The 18,351-nt window shown below is 40.8% G+C and overlaps 1 protein-coding gene across 1 annotated transcript in view; it reads left to right on the top strand.

Annotated features, from left to right (window-relative positions):
- Nucleotides 1-18,351, top strand: part of POU6F2 (POU class 6 homeobox 2) — a 498,222-nt gene that overhangs the window by 445,053 nt on the left and 34,818 nt on the right. The gene's annotated exons all lie outside the window — the stretch shown is intronic.

Genomic DNA, 18,351 nt, shown 5'->3' with positions numbered 1-18,351 from the left:
ATATCAGTTACATTTTACAAGTAAGATTTCTGTTTTGTTTTTAATTTTTTTCATTTTTTGGAAACTTGGGTATTGGAGGAAACTGGTAAGTTTCCTTCCCTAATTGCTCTAAGATTTCTAATTAGCCTTAAGAAAGCCATTTTCTGGGAGATCTCACTGGTGGTCCAGTGGTTAAGACTCCATGCTTCCACTTCAGATGGCAAGGGTTCAATCCCTGGATGGGAAACTAAGATCCCATATGGTGCACTGTGCAGCCAAAAAATAAAATAAAAATTTTTTTAATTAAAAAAGAAAAGAATGTTAATTTCTGGATGTATGGGGAGGTGATGGGAAACAATTCAAGATGTTCTGTAAAGGAAACAAAGAAAAGGTGTGAATTAGAATAAAGCCAACTGTCAGTCGACGCATGTGCCTGGCCTCTTGCTGATTCTCCCAAGAGCTTAGTGGTTTCTTGCATGCTTGTTGGTTTACTTCAACCTGCCAGGGCCAGTAAACCTTCCTCATGTCACCAGCAGGCACGTTTGTTCCCTCCCACTGCACATGGGCCTGCATTGTGGCCACCAAGACTCTGAAAGAACTTCAGATGGAAGTCGTCCCTCTTCAAGACCCCAGTAAACCTAAAAGCTGCATGCAGAACAGAGGAGGGTGAAGCTGGTGGCGCCAGGGGTGCCCTCTCATTCAAAGGCCTGACACAGAGCCCGGGGTCGCTGCGTAGGGCATCTGGTTCTCAAACATTCCTGTGTCTGATGATGAAATGCAAGAAAGAAGCAGCTTTGCATCCTTGCTGATATTTTCTTCTCCCAGGGTTATTTTCCCAATAGCAAGGTTACTACTCTCTGCTTGGCCTGCTCTGGGGGAACAGGAATTGTGATGTCTTGAACCTTGCTTTATTTTACATAAAGAGTAAACAGAGATGCATTATAAGCTAAACTGTCTCCAGCCACATCCCAGGGGAAAAAAAAAAAGCTGACCTTGTTATATTTCCTGGGCGGGTGCAGGATTGTCCCGTCAGAACCCCGAGGCCTGAACGATGGAGCTTGTCAAAGAGCGGCCCCAGGTAATGAATCATCTTATCACAGGTGCACACCACACATATTAAAGGAGGGATGTATGAACACCGTGCCCTCCACAGTCACCTTTCAATGTCGGCTTTAACCCTTGTTCCAATCCCTTTTCATCAAAGAATCATTTTATGCAGCCAGCTCTAAATGGAGGCTCTCAAAACCCTATTAAGATTTCTGAAGGGATGGGGTATTAGTGTGGAGGAAAAGTTGGTTATAATATCTGTAACTCATGCTCAGATCAGGTCCATCCTGGAGGCTGTTTCCTGCAGTTGAGCCCAAAATAGAACACCTTGATTCCTTTCTGCCAGGCAACTAACTCTTGAAATGTACATTTTAAAAGTCTAAGATAGACACCATAACCACTAACTTGTATTTGCCTCTGATTTCTCTTGTCCCCATGTCCAAGTGAAATATACTACTATGCTCCACCTCTTGAGTATTTGTGCTGGAGAAAATGCTTTAGTATTAGAAGGAATTATTAGGAGCTGATTCTTCTGATGATGTAATGGCTGATCATTTTTGCCGGTTACACACCTGCCTCCTTCTCAGGGACTCGAGTTATGACTTTTGCTTTTTGTAGGCTTTGCCAGCTCTCATTTCAGGGATGGCTCTCCCAACCCATAAGTACTCCTAAGGAAATGGGATTCAAAGTTGAAGCTTGATTGGCACTCTGCATGTATTGAATAAAAGTTGATTTTAACCATAATTTTTTTATCTTAGAAATTGTGTTAGGATAGGTGATTTGACATGGTACACAAACCTTCTAAAGTAAAACAACAACAACTTACAGAGAAATCAATTATGCCCACTTGTGAAGTCTTGCCTGAGAGTTTTAGACATGTCCCAGTGTCGTCATGTCCTCCTCCCAGTGCAAGAAAAGACCAAGATGCTCTCATTTCCAAAGTAGAGGAATTTGCCACATTGATGCAGCACTGTGCCTTTTTTAATCTTTGTAATTTAAACACCATCATCTTCCCAGAAAAAGGTGCATGCCCTGCATCTCTTGGCATCAAGATACTTGGTTGAGCTTTATGAAGAAGTCAAATTATACTCCCAAAAAGGCAAGTATTATTTGTTGTGTGTGTGTGTATACTCCTTTGGCTTGTGTTACTGTGGTACAGAAGTTAAGACTACTTTGGAATCAGGTGATTGCAATTGCCATACTCAGACTGCCATGTTAACTAGGATTACAGCATGCAGCCCATTTTCAGCTCCTTAAAAATCTCTCTGGAGCTTTTGCAGAAAAGATACAGAGAGAAAACTCTAAATATATTTAGAGATTCCTTCATTTGAGTTCTTGACATCAACTATTTTTTAAACGTGAAAGTTCACATGGAAGTCGTAACATTGAAATCTAAACTAAGTTAGAAAATCATGTTTCACTCCACTATGGTATTTGCTACAGTGGGTCTGTTGAGGCACACAGGGACCTTGTGTTATCAGAAATGCTCTAATCCTTGATCCCCACTGCTGAGATTCTCTTTGTTCCCTGGAAGTCAATGGGGGATTACACAGTAGTTTATAGAGTCCTGGCTGAATTCAGACCTACTTGACTGAGAGTGGGTTTAGGCTCCACCTCTTTTTCGTCTTTTGACGTGAGGGTAATGATTTAACTTTCCTCAACCAGAGCCTCATCCTGTGAATTCTAACGCAACTCCTGTGAGGCAGCCTGGATCACTGGCTCCAGCTCAGAGGGCAGGAGGTCCTAGGTCTGCCTGCTTGGCTGGGCAGATGCCCACTTAGGGAGACATTTCCCAGATCTCCCTTCAGTCTCTAACCTTAGACTCAACAGGAAGACATTCTACTACCTGAGACTTGCAGTTTTGCTTCCCAGGCTTGGAATCTGACTGTTTTCATTTACCAAATCTCAGTAAATTTAAAGGACATCTCAATATAGTTAAAGGTTTTTTACAGTTTTTTTTTCCCCAAGTAGTAGTTTTGAAGCAAATATCAAGGGAAACCTCAGACATTTCATACCCTTCTAACCTTGCCATTCATTCAGAATAGCAGTTAATTCAAAAGTCAGAATTAACTTGTCCAAAGAGTGAATAATACTAACAAAATACTTCATTCTTTTCTTTACATTTTTTAATTGATTAATTCATTTATTCATTTGGCTGCTCCAGCTCTTAGTTGTGGCACAGAGGATTTTTAGTTACAGCATATGGGATATAATACTTTGACCAGGGATCAAACTCAGGCCCCCTGCATTGGGAATGCAGAGTCTTAGCCATTGGAACACCAGTTCAGTTCAGTTCAGTAGCTCAGTCGTGTCCCACTCTTTGCAACCCCATGAATTGCAGCAAGCCAGGCCTCCCTGTCCATCACCAACTCCCGGAGTTCACTCATATCCATCGAGTCAGTGATGCCATCCAGCCATCTCATCCTCTGTCGTCCCCTTCTCCTCCTGCCCCCAATCCCTCCCAGCATCAGAGTCTTTACCAATGAGTCAACTCTTCGCATGAGGTGGCAAAAGTACTGGAGTTTCAGCTTTAGCATCATTCCTTCCAAAGAACACCCAAGACTGATCTCCTTTAGGGTGGACCGGTTGGATCTCCTTGCAGTCCAAGGGACTCTCAAGACTCTTCTCCAGCACCACAGTTCAAAAGCATCAATTCTTCGGCACTCAGCTTTCTTCACAGTCCAACTCTCACATCCATACATGACTACTGGAAAAACCATAGCTTTGACTAGACGGACCTTTGTTGGCAAAGTAATGTCTCTGCTTTTCAATATGCTATCTAGGTTGGTCATAACTTTTCTTCCAAGGAGTAAGCGTCTTTTAATTTCACAGCTGCAGTCACCATCTGCAGTGATTTTGGAGCCCCCCAAAAATAAAGTCTGCCACTGTTTCCACTGTTTCCCCATCTATTTCCCATGAAGTGATAGGACCGGATGCCATGATCTTCGTTTTCTGAATGTTGAGCTTTAAGCCATCTTTTTCACTCTCCTCTTTCACTTTCATCAAGAGGCTTATTAGTTCCTCTTCACTTTCTACCATAAGGGTGGTGTCATCTGCATATCTAAGGTTATTGATATATCTCCCAGCAATCTTGATTCCAGCTTGTGTTTCTTCCATTCCAGCGTTTCTCATGATGTACTCTGCACAGAAGTTAAATAAGCAGGGTGACAATATACAGCCTTGATGTACTCCGTTTCCTATTTGGAACCAGTCTGTTGTTCCATGTCCAGTTCTAACAGTTGCTTCCTGACCTTCATATAGGTTTCTCAAAAGGCAGGTCAGGTGGTCTGGTATTCCATCTCTTTCAGAATTTTAGGGACACCAGGGAGGTCCCTAAAAAAACTACTACATTCTAAATTCACAAAGCACATATCTTACCCAGGGATGTTAATATATTTTAAATTATATCACACACAACTTCACTGTGAGGTGGGAAGGTACCAAATGTCTTGATGATAATTAGTGGTAATGGAATTGACAATGGCTGTCACAGTGCTGGGAAGAACATTTTGCTTCCTTCTGTTTCCACACAAGTGGGAAAGGTAGGCAATAGAAAGAATGCTAGTTATAGGCTCATTTGAGTCCAAAGTCATTCAGTTACTAGCTCTGTGACCCTAGGCAAATTACCTGATCTCTCTCTGGCCTCAGTTTTATTTTAAAGTAAAAATAATCAAAAGTAAGCCCCTAGATTATGAAGTTATATGAGATGTGTGTGAAAAAAAAAAACCTACTATAGCACCTCAGTATGCCATTAAAGACTCAATAAATGATTATCATAATGTTCATCATCATTTAGAGTTTGTCTAACATTTTCTGGAATGTTTCTTTGTTCAGATATGCAGCAAAGGCAGTGCAGTGCTCAGGCAAAGAGAACAGGCTCTGTAACTAGACTGCCGTTCACCAGGTGTGAGACCTTGGGCAATTGATTTACCCTCTTTGTGCCTCAGTTTCTGCATCTGAAAAATGGGGATTATTACGGCACCAGCTTCTAGGACTAAAGGGCTTAGAACAGGGTCAGGCACATAATGATCATTCAATAATACCATCATTCAACTAATGCTACCTATTAGGATTAATCAAGGAGCTGTGTTTTGGTTTATAGCTGTGCACTGGTTCATAATTCTGCAGTGTCTGAGGAGTTTGAGAATGTGAAAATCTTAATAGTAGAACATTAATTTCCTTTAGAGAAATGTCATCCCTACCCTGGATAGTTCAATAGGGGTGTGTATGTGTGTGTGTGTGTTCCTAACACGTATTCAGTGGGTCTGTTCAGGATTTGGCAAGTAGATTTACCATCGATTTGTTCAGCTATGGAATTGGTTTCCCTCAGGCCCCTGGCAATATCTCCTTATTGGCATTATTGCAGAAAAGTAAAAGCAAATAAAATTTCATTTTATCCTGGGGCTAAAGAAAGCATTTTACATTTTAACTGAAGCTTAGAATGTTTCCTGATGAAATTAGTTCTCGACCACTGTGAAATTTTCTTAAGTGGCAGCAAGGCAAGTCAAAAACCCTCCCTTCAGTCTTTAAAGAGCCAGTCAACTGGAAAAAAAATCAGCTAAACAATATTACTCTTTTATATATATAAAGAAGAAAATTTTAAAGGACTTACCCATTCAGGTTAACTGAGAATACACACAGCATCCTGTGAATAAACGATGGCTGAGCAGAGCTGGTTTGGCAAGAAGGAAGGATGTGTTGTAGTAGGGGGTGCTTCCTAAGTGACCCCAAGGCCATAATTAAACAAAAACGATCTGCTGATCCTAACAGTAGCCTAGGCTGGAGAGGGGTGGATGAAGAGGCAGGACCACCACTGGTAACAACTGGAAGGCCATTTCAGTATCATAGCTTTCTAAAGTGGTGAGAAGTACATGTCTTGGAGTGAAGAAACGCAAAGCTGATGTTGGGATAGCCCTCTGAAGTATAATAATAGTAAAGCTCCATAGAATCTCTAGAAGGCAAGAGGGTAGCTAAGAACATTGACTTTGAAGGACACAGGTCTGATGGGAACACATTGCTAACTCTGTGGCCCTGGATAAGGTCTAAGAACCTTCCTGGGCCTCTGTTTCCTCATCTGCAAAGTAGAAGTGATAAGACTTCTCACATTCTTTTGTGGTGGGGTTAGACGTGATAGAATCAGGGAGACTGCCGAACACAGTGCCTGCTAAGTCTTAAGCATTTAATAAATTGTATTCATTGATCCATAAGTTAGTGCTGTAGCTATTGTTTTTAGGATGAAAAAGCAGCAATTGACACTGAACTATAAGTTGCTAAAATCATTCAATACGATGGGAATTTCCTGGCTGTCCAGTGGTTAGGACTCAGCACTTTCACTGCCAGGGCCAAGGTTCAGTCCTTGGTCTGGGAATTAAGATCCCTCAATCCACACAGTCAAAAAAAAAAAAGAGAGAAAGAAAATTAAATAAAGTCATTCAACACATAATTTAATTAAGAAGGAGAATCTTTTAGAATCACTACAATATGAATGAATATAAAGTTATAATAAATGCAAATCTTAGCCAAAGGATTGAGATATAATGAACGTATACATGTCTATTGAGGCCCTCTGTGGGTTTGATTAGGTCTGTCTGTATAGGACAAATAACAAAGCCACAGCTGCCCATGTTGTAAAACTAATTTTAAACTTTGCACAAAGAAACAAATCGATGGTAAGTCTACTTTAACAATGGGACTTGAGTCAGTGAGATGTGTTTGCTGTATCCAGATAAAACCAGTTGAGTGGGAATTTAGGAATTTCCCATCAACTTCTGTATTTCATTTTTTATAATGAAACACGGTAACTCTAGAGAAAAATAGAAGTTTTTTACATAAAAAATAGTACAAAAGACATTCTTGATAAGCCACCCAGATAGTAACCTTTTTCCATACAAGCTTAAGTTTTTTTGCTTATTTTTAAAAGAAACAAAACATTCCTGATACAGCTAAGGCCTTAAAACTCCTCCCATTCCTCTCCTTGCCTTCCCCTGGTGATTACTATGATAAAAACAGTGATTCCTTTCATGCAAATTTTGCATTTTTACTACAAAATATTGATTTTTTAAAGCTACAAAATCATTACAGAATATCAACTTAATACAACAAATAGAATATATTATTTAGAAACTTTGCACAAATAAAAATGAAACACGTTTTTTTAAAAATTCAGTCAGTATCTAAAAATTCCAAGTAGGCATCTAGATATACCCCTGCCCCCAAATATTACGAACAGAGCAATAGACACATGTAATACATTCAACCAGTGAGCTTGGCCATGTTTTCTAAATCAAAACTCAAAACTCAAAATTTTTATTTTCTCATATCTATTCCACGTGGAACTTAGAGTATTATGAGGAACTATACATCAACTTAAAGAAGATTTTGTCTTCTCATTTGCAAATATCATTATATGAAGGTTTTTTTAAGGTGTAAAAATTCAATCACATTCAGTGAAATACATATAAATTAGCATTGTTTAATAGAATAACAGCTCATTCTAGGGACTGGGAAATCTATGTTTATGGGGTTAGTAACATTATACGAATTTTACCCTGGCTTCATCCGAGTAATAAAGATAAAACAATAACCACAATAAACCACCCCAATCTTTCCACTAACGTATCAAATTTCCCCTTTGAGCCCAGTTAAGAGCTCTATTTCCTCATTTCAGGAGAGGCCATTGCATTAAAGCAGTGCTTCCTTAAGTGTGCCCCTCAACGCTCCTCACTAAAGGGGGTTCTCTGAGGAGACGTGGGAGGTGCTGCAGTTGATGAATACACATGAGGCCGGGCAGGGGACACGCCCCACCCAGCAGATGAGCCAAAAATCCCTTTAATTTCTTTAACCCTGCTTTCCCCAAATTCCCTGCCACCCGCCATATCCTTCGAATTTACAGTTTGGAAAATGGTGCAGGAAGTAACTTACTTGCATCCCTATCCATGTTTTTGAATAATAGTGCTGAGTTGTGTCAGACTCTTTGTGGCCCCATGTACTGTAGCCCACCAGGCTTCTCTATCCACGCAATTTTCCAGGCAAGAATACTGAAGTAAGTTGCCATTTCCTTCTCCAGGGGATCTTCCCAACCCAGGGATAGAACCAGTGTTTATTCCGTCTCCTGCATTGGCAGGCGGATTCTTTACTAGGAGCAACACCAAGGAAGCCATTTGAATAATGACTTTGATCAAAAAGGAGCCACTTCCAGGAAGGTTCTGCTCTGTCATGAGGTTGGGAGTGGGAGGCTCTGCAGTGATTTCTGCCCTGCTGTTTTGAGTGCACACACCTGCATCGCACATTTTTGCAGAAAGAAGGGATCCCGCGCCGCTGAGAAGAACTCCCTGGGGTTGCAATCTGAGCACTGTGGGCAGACAGACAAATAGGTGGCGGCCCCCAGGCCTCCCGCTGTGGTGCACTGGCTGGAGCTTTGGCACCTGCTGTGACTGGGCAGGGGTAGGATGAAGGGTTCCTCACCATTCTGAGAAGGGAGGTGCCCTTCATGGGAAATGGCGCTAACGAGCCCCAGTGGCCCGCAGTGATCCAGGGAGATGGATTTGATGAAGGCCTTGCTTCTGCAGTGGCTCAGCTGCTGACACACGGGACCTAATCAGGTCTCAGAGGCGGTCAGGGCCACAAGCAGAAGCTCCAGTCTGTCCCTCATTGTGACAGCGAACTGTTAAGCCCAGCCCTTGCTGCCTGGCCAAGGGTCAGCTCCTCTCTCCCTCTCTGGCTCCCTCCTTACCACCTCCATTTCTGAAATGAAAGGGTTAATCCCATTAGTGTCATCATTCCCAAAGAGCTGGCCAAGTTAAAGAGCTGGAAAATGAAGCACCCTCAAAAATCTTTCTACCTTCCTCCCAGAGCAGAACTCAGCAGGGTAGCGTGTCCTGTGCAACTAAAGGGATGGTCAGATGGACAGAAACAGGAGGAAAAATCTAGTTTGGGGGATTCCTTCTGAAGACTAAACCTGAGAGAGCCAAGGTATCTCTCATCTAAAGCAGTGATTTGGATTACAGTGCTGACACTATTTTCCCCCACTCTGGTCACTACATTTTTTAAAAGAAATTCTCGAGTATTACATTTTCCTGTAAATAAGGAAACGTTTTCTTGTGTAGACTCCTAGAGTAAGACAGTTCGGTAATCTTTCTGGCTAAAGAATAAGAAAGGAGCCAATTAACTAAGGGAGCAACCTAGTTAACAGCTGTGATTCTAGAAAGGCAATAAGTTACAAGACTTCAAGTTCCCTCAGAGCTAGTCTGACTTTTCCAATCTTTGTTTCAAGAACATAGTTTACATTCCAATTACTGTAAACTTAATGGCAAAATAGTATCACTGACTAATGTTCATGGGATTCATTTCAGTGTGCAAATCTCTTCAGCCATCTTACGTCTTAGAGCGGTGCTAGGTTTTAGCTGAATGCTCCTTCAGGCTAAGTGATTTCTAGAAAAGCAAAATGGAACTCTAGCTCCCATGCACTGCGGCTTCACCGTGGAGCAGGTGTCGTATGTGGTCCCACGGGGGCACTTCACCACAGGTCTGATGATCCCAGCCATGCAGACGAGCAAACTCTCGGGAGAGTTCAGGCAGCCCCCTGGGATGATGCCTTCAGTAAGTGGCAGATCTGAGATGTGAGCCACAAATCCGTATCCATCCTGCGGCTTCTACCTCACCTTCTGGGGTTCAAAGACCCAGGTTCATTTTCTGGATGCTCCATAGGTTTGTCACAAATCCAGAAACTGCATTGCCCCATCTACAAAGGAGAACTGTAATTCTTTTCCTATCAACCTCAGAAATTTCTCTTGATGATACACAAACCCTCACACATTGGAAGCTGTTAAGAGCTAGGCTGCTGCTGCTATTTAGTCGCTCAGTCATGTTAGTCTCTTTGCGACCCCATGGACTGGAGCACGCCAGGCTCCTCTGTCCAACAAGTTCTCCAGGCAAGAATACTGGAATGAGTTGCTGTTTCCTTCTCCAGGGGATCTTCCCAACCCAGAAATCGAAGCCCTGTCTTCTGCTTGGCAGGTGGATTCTTTACTACTGAGCCATCAGGGAAACCCAAGTCTTAAATGAAAGTAAAAGTTGCTCAGTTGTGTTGGACTCTTTGTAACCCCGTAGACTTTAGAGTTCATGGAATTCTCCAGGCCAGAATACTGGAGTGGGTGGCTGTTCCCTTCTCCAGGGGATCTTCCCAACCCATATGCAAAATTAAGGACCATTTATTTAAAAGGTAATTCTGTACTGTGGGTCTGAGAAACTACTGATCTTAAGTTACACCCTCAGTTTAATAACAGCTTTTCTGTAATGGAAGAAAATTAAACAAATGTATCAGTTGTTAGGGGCAGCCTAATTTTACAAATATTAAGAAATGTAAAAATTATGGGGATTGTGTAATTGAGGAAGTATTATTTATTTGATAAATCATCAACCAAATCCAGCATCAGAAAGACTATACACTGGGCTGTTGATGATGGCTCTCCTTTTACTAATTTTTAGTGAAAAGTCAGAGATGAAAGTAGAAGCTACTTATGTCTCAGTTTTTCCAAATAAAAGGTGAACATTAAACTTGATTTGGGTCATGGGCAATGAAAGAGAGGAAGTGTGAATTTTGACTTAGCATCCCTAGAGCAACATCAGCTTCTTCTGTGCAATTTTTATGGTTAAGCAGAACATTCTCAGAGAGGGGAAAATATCAAATTCACATAGGAGACTCAGTCAACTTCCCAGTTTGTTCATTGTACCATTTACTACACCATATGCCCCAATAATGCACCCACCTTTCTTGTTGGCCTAGAAATTGTTGACATGATGCATTCTTCTTAGAGATGTAAGCATCATGTCATCAATCAGAGAGAGCCAGCAATGGAAACGTCACAACTCAGAACAGTTAGAGGAGCCAGGTTCAAGTTCAACTGTACATATGTAACCTTTCATACAATCTGGTGGAATACAATCCATTAGCCATAGAGTTCAGTCACTCAGTCGTGTCCGACTCTGCAACCCCATGAATCACAGCACGCCAGGCCTCCCTGTCCATCACCAACTCCCGGAGTTCACTCACATCCATCGAGTCAGTGATGCCATCCAGCCATCTCATCCTCTGTCGTCCCCTTCTCCTGCCCCCAATCCCTCCAAGCATCAGAGTCTTTTCCAATGAGTCAACTCTTTTTGCGTGAGGTGGCCAAAGTATTAGAGTTTCAGCTTTAGCATCAGTCCTTCCAATGAACACCCAGGACTGATCTCCTTTAGGATGGAGTGGTTGGATCTTGCAATCCAAGGGACTCTCAAGAGTCTTCTCCAACACCACAATTCAAAAGCATCAATTCTTCATCGCTCAGCCTTCTTCACAGTCCAATTCTCACATCCGTACATGACTACTGGAAAAACCATAGCTTTGACTAGATGGACCTTTGTTGGCAAAAGTAATGTCTCTGCTTTTGAATATGCTATCTAGGTTGGTCATAACTTTCCTTCCAAGGAGTAAGCATCTTTTAATTTCATGGCTGCAGTCACCATGTGCAGTGATTTTGGAGCCCAAAAAAATAAAGTCTGACACTCTTTCCCATTTCCCCATCTATTTCCCATGAAGTGGTGGGACCAGATGCCATGATCTTCATTTTCTGAATGTTGAGCTTTAAGCCAGCTTTTTCACTCTCCTCTTTCATTTTCATCAAAAGGCTTTTGAGTTCCTCTTCACTTTCTGCCATAAGGGTGGGTCATCTGCATATCTGAGGTGATTGATATTTCTCCCAGCAATCTTAATTCCAGTTGTGCTTCTTCCAGCCCAGCATTTCTCATAATGTACTCTGCCTAGACGTTAAATAAGCAGGATGACCAATATACAGCCTTGATGTACTCCTTTTCCTATTTGGAACCAGTCTGTTGTTCCATGTCCAGTTCTAAGTAGCCATAGAACATTTCTCCAAACTGCTATTCATCTCACCACCTAACACATTCCACCTTGTAAAAATAACAATACACATTAGATGCCAAGAAGTTGTCATAAGGTACAGACTTCAGAATGTGCCAGTAAAGTCAAGATGTGATATGATTTATACTTACTAATAAATGGCATCAATCAAGCAGCACACAGGCACACAAAGAAAAACACTACACACCCCTGATCTAACACTTGTCAATAGATATTCACAATAGTCCAGTTGCAGAGTGATAGAGATAAAACGTGCAAATATCTGTGTATTCATTTGGAAAGCAGTCCAAGGTAAAGAGCAAAAGCTTTCAAATTAGACTCCATCCCCAAGCAGCTCTGAAACCCCAGGCAGGGCCCCTAATCTCACTCAGTTTTGTCTTCCTGGCAATGGAAGGCATTGCTGTCCTCTGATGGAAGCTGCTTGCAGCATCACATGTCTAAGTGCCTCCTACCACGCCTGCCATATAGTTGTCATTTCATACATATCATGCTCTCCCCACCTCTATATATTTTATCCACTGCTCCAAAGTAAGGTCTGTTTAGTATATTGAAGTTTTATATGGAAATGTTTTTTTTTAATGCTTTTAAGCATAATGCCATCCAGTATTACTGTATCTGATGAAATCAACATTTGTCTATTTTACTTAACTTTCTTCAATTTTTTAAACCACTGTACTAATATTTCAGGGTTGTTGTCAGGATTAAAAGCAACAAAGGGTATTAAATTCTTGGCACAGCTCCAGGTACATACCGAGTACCAAGCAAGCCCTGCCTCTCTCCCTCACTCTTGACCACCAGGGTTTTGAAACCCATGGTCACCCCAGCATGCAGAGAGGGCCAGATTGATGATTTTTCAGTCCACTGCTTCACACTATTAATAACCAAGTAAGCTGACTACCTTGTTTTCTCCATATTATCAGCAACAGAAGGTTAAGTGATGTCTAGCTTACCTCTGTAACATGACTACGTGGCTGAGGACAGGAGAGCATCCACTTTTCCTCATAACAAAATGTTGCACTTTGTTTAATCAAAAAGCAGTCACAAGGGTTTTATCTGCGGGGTTCATTAAACTATTGTTCATCTCTTATGATGCTCTAGAATAAAAACATTTCTGTCTACCTTCAGTAAATCTGCAGGTGATATTAGCAAGCTCTCCCATACCACCAAAAGGAAGAGATGTAGTGACATGTGCAGCTAGAGAAACAAAAATCTGTTTCCGATTCAGAGAATTTGAGGGTTTGATTGCAAGTTGAAACTGATTTTAATGTGAGGACCTTCTCAGTATAATTGGTTACAAAAGAAAGTTTTGTAATATGAAAGGAGAAAGATATTTAAATCATTTATGTTTAAAAGGTGATGCACAGAGAATTCTCTGTCAGTCCAGTGGTGAGGAGCCCGCACTTTCATTTCCAGGAGTGCCAGTTCAATCCCTGGCTGGGGAAATAATATCCCATAAACCATGCACACAGCCAAAAGTAAAATAAAAGTCTCTTACTAAAAAAAAAAAAAAAAAAAAAGAGTGGTACACAAATTGCTTAGATGAACACAGAAGGGAGTGAGATGGCATGCTACTCAGAATTCTAAGAATTCATTCTGAGTTTTTGAGATCACAAAAGTATATACATTTTAAAATATTAGCAAGAGTTTCTGCTCTCCCTCAGCTCACATCGGGACAGCATAGTGGAAATGGAGATAATGTTGATGGTTTTACACATTTAAACTTGCTCCTGCCATCCTAATCTAAAGGAATCAGAAAGAACTAAGAAAGTACCCTTCTCAGAAACTGAATCTTGGTACCACATACACTGCTAGAAATGCCCCCCAAATTTTTAGAGAAGTTAAACAGGTTCTTTTTTAATTCTGAGTAGATTAATTTATTGTTTTGTAACTAAATATCTCCATTGTTCTTTAATGTAAATATCACTATGCCAACTTCTACATGATTTAATAATCTTACACAATATATATGAATGAATTCATCTGGCATGATGAGAAACATATTCCTAACAAGGCTGTATTTATAGCTTCACAATTAACAATTCCAAAATTTGTATTATTGGCATAAATTTTGATTTCTTGAGCTTAGAACAGGATAGTTGGAAAATCATTATATTAGTGAGATCTTTTGCCACTTTTTTTTAATTTTTTTTTAATTTGACTACACCAGGTCTTAGTTGCAGAACATGGGATCTTTGATCTTCATTGCAGCATGTGGGATCTAGTTCCCTTACCAGGGGTCAAACCCAGGCCCCCTGCATTGGGATCATGGTGTCTTAGCCACTGGACTGCCAGGGAAGTCCTGGTTTATTTTTAGTAATAAATTAACATTGTCCCGTGACCACATTTGAAGTATCAGATGTGTATATAGTATGTATATCATATATTGAAAGTGAAGTGAAAGTGTTAGTCACTCAATTGTGTCTGACTCTTTGCATCCCCAAGGACTGTAGCCCACCAGGCTCCTCTGTCCATGGAATTCTCCAGGCAAGAATACAAGAGTTTGTAGCCATTTCCTTCTCCAGGGGACCTTCCTAACCAAGGGATTGAATTCTTGTTTCCTACACTGTAGGTGGATTCTTTACCATCTGAGGCACAAGGGAAGCCCATATTATATATTATACTCTGCATATATATTTTGTATATATTATGGACACACATATTATATTGTATATATATTCTATGTATATACTTTGAGGGACATTTAAAGTAGAAACCAGAAAATTATGAGAAATAACTAGAAGAGTGCAATGGCCCTCTGTCCTTACAGTTATCAAAACCTGCCCAATGGTTAGGGGTAAGAGAGTGAAAATTGGTCACCTATGAAAATGAGGATACAATTTTATGAGAAAAACTCATCGGCATAATTCTAATGAGTTATAGTCTTTGTTGTGAGAAATGAGAAATTCAGTGGTCTCACCCTAAAGAACATTGGAAAAACATTACTAAGAAGAAATTGAAAAAGTAAAATATGGTAAAGTGATGAAGACAACTTTTTTCTGATTGAACAGATAGATAAATTTTGCATGCAAGTATCAAAATACATTTAATTTTGCCACAACAATAGATATTCTCTTCACAAAAAGCATATGAATCATCCTGTCCTCATGAAAGTGGGTGGTAGTAAACAGATGCCTCTTTAATGACACCTGGCATGGCTTCATTCCCCCACCCCATCCCCCTTTTTTTCTTTTTTTAGAGGCTTGTTATACTAATTTAAATTCAACTTTACAGCCTGAATGCTTGAATGCACTCACAGTACTAGGTGATGATAAATGCATGCAGCACTTTCTTTTTCTCTTTTTCTTTCTTTTTTTTTTTTTAAGAGCAGAGAAAGTTTGTTACAGCGCCAAGCAAGGAGCACAGGTGGCTTGTGCTCAAAAAACCCAAACTCCATGCAGCATACTTTTGAGCAAGTGCCTTCACTGACTCCCACTGCTCCAAAGAATTTGGGATAATGGAGATCACTGGTCCGTGATTTAGGTTTTTTGCTATCTTTGCTGTAGCTCTTTCTTCTCTCATTTGGGAAGAAATATTGCCATTTCCTTCTCCAGGGGATCTTCCTGACCCAGGGATCGAACCCGGGTCTCCCGCATTGTAGACAGACGCTTTACCATCTGAGCCACCAAGGAAGTATATAATAAACAGTGTGTAGGTGCAGGGCTTTATTTAGGAATGTTTACTAAAGCTTCTTAGGGCTAAGGGTGAGTCAAACTAAAAAGCAATAGCTAACTTTAATCTGATTTAGTCACTTAAACTGGCATCAACAGGCAAAACCAGAAACACTTCCTCACATTCTAAGTCCTTTTTTGCTGGCATCAAAACTTAGAATCTTAGGCAAAGCCATGTAAATGCTTACAAAGTTCATCTTTCTGCAAAATGATGGCTTCACCACAGTTGTGATTCTCTCTGCAGGGGAAAAAAAAAAAAAAGGTGTTTTAGGAATTCCACAGTGCTGGCAACTGTAAAGAAAAAAAACAATTTTGTAGTCATTGGGGAAAAGATGAAAGAGATGATGAAAACAAATGTTTCCAGTTCATGTTTAAGAATTTGTTTTCTGGTACATGGAACATCTGACTGGACAAATACTATGAACATTATAGTGACAATTAAAGTCTCTAAAGAGAATTGGAAATTGAAGCATTAGATATTATTTATAAATATTTTCATTTCTTCCATTGAAAATAACATGAGTGGGCTTCCCTGGTGGCTCAGTGGTAAAGAATCCACCTGCCAATGCAGAGGACAAGAGTTCCATCCCTGATCCAGGAAGATCCAGCTTGCCTCGGAGCACCTAAGCCCGTGCACCGCAACTATTGAGCCTGTGCTCTAAAGCCCAGGAGCCACAAGTGCTGAGCCCACATGCGACATGAAGTCCATGTGCCTCCAGTCTGTGCTCCACAATAAAAGAAGCCTCCACAATGAGAAGCCTGCACACCGAAATGAAGAGTAGCCCCTACTCATCGAAACTAGAGAAAGCCTGCACACAGCAGCAACGACCCAGTGCAACCAAAAATAAATAATCTAAATAAATCTAAAAATAAAAGTGAGAAGCTACAAGTGTGATACCAAGGTCATGATGGGTTGAAGGCATTTGCTTTTGTGTGAAATGTCACACTTGTCCCTGTTATAAATAATTGCATATTGAAATATACTTTTGTTTTTATTCCAATTAGGACTCAGTAGATAGCAAAATCATAACATAGTCACAGATGAAGTGGAAATCTTTGAGAGCATGGTAGAACCATGTAATGAATTCACATGGATCCTTGTGGTGGAATCAAGATGGCAGAGGTTATGACTGTGGTGTGGTCACTGAGGAGAAATATTGTCCTGTGAAAACTGAAGAGCATTCCCCACTGTGTGCCTGTCATTTCTACTCTGCCATGGGAAATGGGCCATTTCAATTATGTTCTTGGGGACCAGGTGTCCCAAGGGATCCGCTTCCCATCTACCTCCCGACACCCACCATGAATAACTCAACCCTTACTGATAACTGACTTCAAGATGGCAGACCCTTTAGCCATCTTCTTTTCCATGATCAAAGTTATTTAAAAATAAAATCTAGGATCAGGAGGTATTTCTCAGACTCCCCAAATCTAGAACAGAGCCTGGCACATAATGGGCACTTAGTAAACAGAATGCAAAAATCAAATTTTAATATATTAGTATTCTTCAAAAAAAATTTTTTTTTAAAACTAACACTTTTCAGGAGAATATAAGAACCTATTTTAATGACGAGTGAATTCAGCCATCCAATGACACAAATGAGTAGGCAGTCAGTCCTTGAAAGGAGGAACTTGGGAGATCCCCTCAAGCCACTGACAATTACAGCAGTTTCCCTGGAGGAGGGAAGAGCCAGCAAGACCACTGTCAACAGCAGGCGTTCTAGTTTTGGGTAAACTTCTGCAATCTTGACCATCCTAACTACTGGGAACCTAGGCTTTCTTTTCCACTGGCAGCTTGTTGGTGCCATATTTGGCAAGATATACAGAATGCTCCCGTTCATCCCAAAGATTTTCATGGATTCAGATAGCAGGATAATCCCCCAGTCTTCTACAGTGGGAATGAGAGCAATGTAGTGTGGCCCAAAGCTGGGCACTAGAAGTTGCTGAGTGAGTGGGTGGGTGAATGAGCATGAGCGTGATCAATTTGTATGTGAGTTCAGTTCAGTTCAGTTGCTCAGTCGAATCCCACTCTTTGTGACCCCATGAATTGCAGCATGCCAGGCCTCCCTGTCCATCACCAAGTCCCGGAGTACACTCACATTCACATCCATCGAGTCAGTGATGCTATCCAGCCATCTCATCCTCTGTCGTCCCCTTCTCCTCCTGCCCCCAATCCCTCCCAGCATCAGAGTCTTTTCCAATGAGTCAACTCTTCGCATCAGGTGGCCAAAGTACTAGAGATTCAGCTTTAGCTTCATTCCTTTGAAAGAAATCCCAGGGCTGATCTCCTTCAGAATGGACTAGTTGGATCTCCTTGCTGTTCAAGGGACTCTCAAGAGTCTTCTCCAGCACCACTAAATGCACAAATAAACAAACATTCTTAATTTTACACCATTCAGAACAAGGCAGATATGTGTAGATAACTGCCTACCTTTTCCAAAGTAGGAGGTAGTTTTTTATTTTTCCCCTTCTTCTTGAATTATCTACATAGTTATATCAATCCTCCATTCTTGACATTGAAAATTCTGCCAGTATATTTGTATTATCCATTCACATAGGCATACTTTTAATGTGTAAAGTACTAATATTTGTATAAACAACCAAACTCATATATTAAAGCCTTTGGGTATATGCTGGCTATATACATTTCGAAGGAGAAGACATGCATAGAACAAAATGACAAGCTCTCTGTCCATTTCCAAAAGAATCTCTCCAAATTCCACTTCCTTTGCCCAGAGG

This window comes from Budorcas taxicolor, chromosome 4 (assembly GCF_023091745.1).
Source record: "Budorcas taxicolor isolate Tak-1 chromosome 4, Takin1.1, whole genome shotgun sequence".
In the NCBI taxonomy this organism is placed as follows: Eukaryota; Metazoa; Chordata; class Mammalia; order Artiodactyla; family Bovidae; genus Budorcas; species Budorcas taxicolor.
This window is presented reverse-complemented; position numbering and strand designations above follow the sequence as displayed.